Source organism: Calypte anna, chromosome 3 (genome assembly GCF_003957555.1).
Source record: "Calypte anna isolate BGI_N300 chromosome 3, bCalAnn1_v1.p, whole genome shotgun sequence".
Classification (NCBI taxonomy): Eukaryota; Metazoa; Chordata; class Aves; order Apodiformes; family Trochilidae; genus Calypte; species Calypte anna.
In genome coordinates, this window is record NC_044246.1 from 894,915 (window position 1) to 901,916 (window position 7,002).

Here is a 7,002-nt window from a genome sequence, read left to right on the forward strand (position 1 = left end):
AACGTGGGCTGAGCAATCAGGACTTTGCCCCAGCCTCTCAACAAGGTCTTTTTCCTAGGGAAGCAATTACCCCTAAAAGCTGGGGGGGGAAACAACCCCCCTGCAAAAAAAATACCCAAATAAACAAAAAAACCAAAACAACCAAAAAAACCCCAAAAGCAAAGAAACCCACCAACTGCAGGACCAAAGTGGACTCTGCAAACAAACCCAGCCTCTCTCGTGTCCCCCCAGCAGGTCTGAAAGCACAAGCAGGCTTGGACAGGCAAATCAGGGCAGGCACCAACTCCTCTGCTGCTTCCTCAGCTTCCCTGCTCCTTCATCATCCTCTCTGCTGCTGCTTCATCATCTTCTCTGTTCCCCCTTCCCCACCAGGAGGGAGACACTGAAGATGGGGGTGTCAGGGCCTCTGGGCTGCTCCTCAGCATCAATTCTCATCCCTCCAGAGGGCTGGGCAGCTCAGCCCCATCTATTTTGATTTTCCACCCAGATGAGGTCTCTGGTGTCACCCTGTCTGGACGTCCCTCCCTTTCCAACCCTTGAACTCCTGGGCTGGTTTCAATCAGCTTTGGCAAGACAATGGCTCTGGGAGCTCCTGAGTCCTCTGAGGGAGGGGGGGGGGGGACTGTGGACACAGACAAGAGACTGAGGGGTGGCCATGGGGGAAAATCCCCCTCCCAGAACCCCTCATCCTTCCCAGGAGAGCAGGAGCATGTGTGTGAGATGCTCCCCAGGTTTCTGCCCTCATCTTTTGGGGGAATTTTTTTTCCTCCCCTCTGAGTCCTCCTGGGTGTTTTTCTGCAATCTCTCCTTTTTTTTTTCCCCAGCAGGGCAGACAGGATATCTAGAGGGGGGATAATTAATGGCATTATAACACTTTTTATTACTCCCTCAGGCATGTTAACAGCACTGAGTCACACCGGGGGATTAGGACAGCCAGAAGGACACAAAATCCCTCGGAGGGCTCTGCTGGAGGCAGGTTCTGCAGGCTGGGGGGATGAAGTGACTGGTGAGAGGCACCCCTGCCAGGCAGCACCCACCTGGGGTACCCCCCTGCCAGGCAGCACCCACCTGGGGTACCCCCATCCCAGGCCCACGCAGGACTGAGAATTCCCAGAGCCCCAGGGAGGGGCTGTGCCACCCCTCGGGGGTCCCCAGGGATTGTCCCCACACCCCAAACACCTCGGGACAGCTCCAGGGTGCACAAACCTCACAGAAACCCCACGGTGCCTCTGGCTCAGGCTCCTTGGGTGACTGGAGGGAGACAGCAATGAGGTGTGGGAGCTACAACCCCCCCAAAAAAGATTTCTTTTTCCCCAAAGGCTGGCTGATGTTAGTATTACTGTTTTGTTATTGTTACAATTATTGTTGTTGCTGTTGTGATTGTTATCATCATAGTTATTATTGTTATTGTCATTACTGCCCTTAATAGAGTTGCTTTTGCTATTCTTATTTCTATTATTGACACTACTGGTATATTATTATTATTATTATTATTATTATTATTATTATTATTATTATTATTATTATTATTATTATTATTATTATTATTGTTACCGATTTTATTGCTATGATTTTGGTATTGGAGCAGAGTCCCCTCAGCACAGACAAACCTGGCTTTTCTCTGGATGTTGTCAGGGGGTTGTTGGGCCCCTCCCAGGGGCTGGGGCTGCTCCCTCTGCCCAGCTGCAGGCTGCAGCCTCTCCTAGGGAAGAGGGGGATGGAATTTCAGTGCATGGAATCTCAGTGCACTCCACACAGAGGGACACAGGTCACAGTCACTGCTGGGGCTGCCCAGCTCCCCTCCTGCCACTGCTGCTGGAAGCATCTTCAGTTCACACCAACACCTCCAGGGAAAGTAAAAGAAACCTCTTGCCCAGGGAGGGGGGATTCGTCCCCTGCTTTCCCCACACTCATCCCAAGGTGACACAGTGCCAGCTCCAGCCCTGTCCCAGGCACAGCCGGGTGGGACAGCTCTCTGGGGAGCCCGGGCTACCCCAGCACCCCCTCTCCATCCCCAGCCTCTCCCTGCAGGGACCCCCGAAGCCCCGGGAGCAGAGTGACCCAAGGACAGCAGCAGGTCCCCAGCGAGGGGGTCTGGAGGGGACAGACAGGTCCCAGGAGCCAGCTGGGATGTGGTGGGAAATGTGCCCTTTCCCCAGGGCAGAGGAGAGGGCAGCAGCCTGGCCCTGCCAGAGCCCTTCTGCTCCCTTGGAAAAGAAATAAAAACCAGAGAGGCTGCCAAAGATATTGTTCCGGTGCCTGGGGGCCCTGCCAGGTTCCCGAGCTCCTGCCCCTGGCACTTCATGCCCATTGTTACCGCGGAGCCCCGCAGGATCACCCTGCTTTGAAGTAGGTGAGGCGGGCTCTGCTCTTTCTCTCTCCCTTTTTTCTTTTCTTCTCCAGCCCCCACCCCCCCAAGGCCCCAACTCCAAGTTCAGCCTGGGTGCAGAACTTTCCAAAGCAGCAGGGAGGAAAAATTCGGGAGGTGCCAAGAGCCCCCTCCCCCAATTCCCGCTGCACAGGCAGGAGGGGGAGCCGAGCGGCGGCTGCGGGTGGGGATGCTGCGGGTGGGGATGCTGCGGGGGCTGATGGATGGGCTGAGGGGGGGTTTTGGATGAGATGGACACAGGCAGTGCCTCTGCCACCGCAAATGTCAACGCAACGGGTGTAGGAGAGCTGCCGAGCCTCCGAGCAGCATCTCAGCGGGTCGAGAAGTCTCCATGGGGCGCTCTGCCCACCCACCCCCTGGTGAGGAGCTCTCCAGAGCCACAGGGTCTCCAGTCACTCCCCGGTGGTGAATGTCCCCTCCACGAATATCCCCGGAGCCCTCCTGCCCCCAGGACATCCCTCGGGAAGGGGCTGGGGCAGAGCTCCCCGCTCCCCAGCCCACCGACTTTCCCTCCTTCTCCCAGCTTAGGGGTTTTATCCAATTTAAATGGCAAGGATTTTAAATGCCACCTGAGTTAAAAGGCCCTGATTAAAACCGTAGCCTCATCATATTTCTTAAACATGCAGTTGCATTGCTGTATTTACATTAGTGTCAACTTTAATTTAAATTCTGCATAACTATATTTGCTCCCCTAAATTCATTCTCCGGAACACACGCGCAAATGACTCTGCAGGAGCCTGGGCTCTCTTGTCCGCGGGGAGCGGGGTCGGGAAGGAGCCCGGGAGCGGCGGGCGCTGTCATTCCGCCTCTTTACCGTCTCCCTAATTAACCCCGAGGTGCCCCGAGGTGGGACCGGGACCGGCCCGAGGTGCTGTTGGAAGGGCTGCTCCAGCCGAACCCCCAGGACTTGTTCCTCACCCCTTTGGGTTGGGCTGGTTTTGGGGAGAATTGTCGCTGTTTAGGGGGTGGCTCTGCAGCTGTCAGGCAGGATGCTCCGAGGGGATACGGCAGAGCCTAAAATGGTTTAAAATGGGCACCAACATCAGCCCGGCTTTAATACTGTGCCTTCAAAACGGAAAGCAGATCAGACGAGCCTGGTGGGTCCCTTCCAACTGGAGATATTCCATGAAATTAAATAAAATGGGGCACCCCATCTGCCAGGGATGATCAGACCCCTTGGGCATAAAAATTGTGCTGCTGGGAAGATGCAAAACAATTTTTTCTTGCAGGCTCACCTGGCCAGATCCTTCTGGGCCACTCGTGATAGGTTTGTGTCACGGAGGCAGCAGGGGACAGGCCGGGCCAAGTGCTCGGTGACTTTGGGGACACGTGGGGTCCGCTCGGAAGGCAGCGCAGAGACAATAGGAACCCTCCTGCTTTTCATCCCGTCCTCCTGACCACCCACCAGGGAAGAAAGGGAAAAAAAAAAAAAAGTAAAAAGTAAAAAGAAAGAAAAAGAAAAAAAAAAAAAGAACAGCCAAAAAAAAAAGAAGAAAAATCCCCGTGTGTTTGTGGTGTTTCTGGGGGGGCTCCTGCAGGTGTGCTCAGGGGCTGCAGTGCCTGGGCAGGCAGCTCCTCCAGTCCTCCCCCTTTTGCCTTTGCACCTCGTAAAACCCTTTCAAGCCTTATAAACCTCCTGACCTGAGAAGCAGGCAGTGCACCCCCCCCAACACCACCACCGGCTCCCAAAATCCACAGCCCGAGCGTCGAGGGAAGAGCAAAAATAGCAGCACATCCCGGTGGGCACCTCCCGGCTGCACATCCCGCTTGGTTTTAATCCCAGCAGCTGCCAGCAAGGACAGCGTGAGGGCAAAGCGAAGGGGTCTGGGGGGGCTATAGGGGAGGGAGGGTTTGGGGAAGGGGAACGGAGGTGAGAGCCCGCAGCCTTGCCCCTGCCAGGGGGGTGCTGTCAAGCCTTGCACATGGCTCAGCAGGTAGATCCCCAGGCTGTGCTGCAGGGCTGTGCCAAGAAAACCCTCCAAAAGCCCTGCAAAAATGGGGAAGAACGGCGTTTGGGAGCTCCAGCTGGCGATGGCAACGTCCTCCATCCCCTGAAGCGTGGCAGTCCCGCAGCCGGCGCCGCTGGGTCCCCAGCAGGATGCTCTGCGGGAAGGGGACACCTGCCTGGGGTTCTCTCCCAGCCAAACATCCCTCTGGGACCCTGCGGGAGAAGGGGGAGCCGGGCAGGGGACAGGAGGGGTGGTGACCACAGGGGGTGCCCGGGAAGGGCTTCCCAACCAGCTCCAAAGCGGGAGGGAGACGCGGGGAGGGATGGATTGGCTGCTGGGTGGCCCCGGGGGTGAAGGCAGCACCCTCCGGGGGAGAGGGTGATCCAGGGGGGCACCCAGCAAAGGCGGGCAGGATTGGGGTGTCGGGGGGAAGGTCTGGCTCAGCCCCCGAGCCGCAGCTGCGCTCTTATCTGGCCGGAGGAAGAGGCCGAACAACAAAAGGGGCTAAGAAGCAGGGTTGATGCATGGGAAAGCCATTGGCCGAGCATTGTGGCTGCCCTTCTGCTGAGCAAATAGTTCAAACTGTTCATTCCCATCTCCTATTCTCCTCCTGGTACATTGTTTGTGTCCTTGCATTTCATTCTGCGAGGAAGATTGCTCTCTGGGCCTATAAGCAAACAGTCCAGAAAAGAGCCAACTATCCTCTCCTTTTCCCTGGAGAACTAGCATTTTTATTTCAGCTCCAAGCTGTCAAAGAGCTGGAGAGTTTATGTCAGTATCCTGAATTAATTGCTTTAAGCTGGAGCAGCCTACACCAGCCACCAAATGTCCAGAAGATGTTTATTAATAATGTTTCCTCTCGGTTTTTGGGGTTGATTTTATTTTTTGTTGGGGGGTTTTGGTGGTTTTTTTCTTTTTTTTTTCGTTCCAAGCTGCTCTCTCACGTACAGTGCCCTCTGTTCGACGGTGGTGAAATGAAAGCTGCTTATAGGGAATTAATAAAATCTCCCGAGGTATTGTCAGACCCGGAGCTCACCACGTCGGCACGGCCGGCGGCTCGGAAATCTCTCGTTAGGACTTTTGGGGAATGAGAGGGAGGAAGATGAATTGCTTGGAGGGATGGAGAAGGAAGCGAGCCCTTGTTTAAACACAAATATCTGCGGTAATTAACAAAAGTGGCGAGGAAATTACTGGGGAGGGAAAAAAAAAAAAAGAAAAAAAGAAAAAAAAAAAAAAAAAGAAAACACATGAAAGGTAAATGGTTTTGTGTTTAAACATGATATATTTTAAAGTGTTCCCCAGTGTGAAAGTCCCTGTTTAAGGGAATGGAGTAATAAACCAATTTATATACCAATAGAAAGTCGAGATCCTGAGTGCCTTTGTGTAAATTTTCCACTTGACTTTTCATTATCTACCTGAACAAAATCAATCTATATGTATGGGATCAACATGCAATATGAGAGATAAAAGACGAAATAAATGTGCTTTGCATACCCCGCAGATAACACCGCGGCTCCCGGCGCTGCCTCCTCTCCAGGCAGATGCATTTTAGAAAATAAATCATTTTTGCAAAGGGAAAAAAAACAAAAGAGGGCAAAGCAGAGTGGTGCTTCTTAAGTGTTTACTCCCTCGCTTGAAATATTGATCCTGTCAAATGAGCAGTGGTTAATAAGTAACTCGGGGAAAAGCTGCCGGCTCCCTCTGCAGCACAGCCCCGGCTCCGGCCCGCAGAGCCCGAACCTCCGGGACCTGGGCAGAGCTCAGGACCTTTTGTGGGATGGGGTGGATTAAAAGGAAGGTGACAGAGCGGGGACAGACCTCTGCACCCCGCAGGAAGCCCTGAAACCCCAGAGAATTTCGGCAAACCCTGTTGCATCCCAACCCCCTTGCTCACCCCTCCTGGGCTCACCTGCGGACGGAGCGAGCAGGTCCCTCCGCGTCTGCTGCTTCCACCTGGGGACAGCTCACACCCCCCCAGCCCTGCCCCTTCCTCACCCCGAATATCCCCACTTTCACCTGAGGAAACAGCATTGCCCCCAGCTGGGGCACCAGCTCTGCTCAGCTGAGTTCAATGCACAAAGCTGGGGACCTTGCTGCGGTCGTGGCACACAGACACACACACACAAAATAAATCAAAAACCCCATTTTTTTTTTTTTTTTTTAAACCAAACAAACCAGATTTTGCAGAAGCAGCCTCAGCCCCCCAGTACAGCCAGCAGATGCGGGGTTAAGTGCAACTAAAAATCCTGTCTGCAGTGCTGCAGCCTGGAGCAAGGGCCTGTCCCTCCAGTTTGGGTGACTTCTCCCTCCACCCATCCACCCCTTCTCCTTCTCACACTTGGCGTTTTGCTTTCACAAAGCTCTCCTTTGGGTTTCAGGGATCCCATCACGAGCTGGGGGAATAGCATCCTCTCTTTTTTCATGTGCTCTTTACGGTCAGGTGAAGAGACAGAAACTCCTTATGTGGGCTTCGTGGGTTGTTTTGCTTTTTTTTTTTTTTTTCCCTTTAGTAACAGGATCTAGAAAAGGTTAAGAGGCACTTGAGCAGACACAACCCCCTCCCGGGAACGGGGGGGTTCTTATTCCTGCAGAAACCCCGGCCGCAGCCGCTCCTGTCGCCCTGGTTGATGTATTCCCTGGTTCCAGGGGCCAGCACCTGCCTCC

The 7,002-nt window shown here is 54.0% G+C and overlaps 1 long non-coding RNA gene across 1 annotated transcript in view; it reads right to left on the reverse strand.

Annotated features, from left to right (window-relative positions):
* Window positions 1–1,616: 1,616 nt before the first annotated feature.
* The window catches only part of LOC115598160, an 11,570-nt gene continuing 6,184 nt past the window's right edge, over window positions 1,617–7,002 (reverse strand). The window contains exons 2-3 of the long non-coding RNA XR_003987436.1: window positions 3,625–3,782; window positions 1,617–1,702 (exon numbers count right to left, since the gene is read on the reverse strand). This is a non-coding gene — a long non-coding RNA (uncharacterized LOC115598160). The remainder of the gene's footprint in view (window positions 1,703–3,624; window positions 3,783–7,002) is intronic.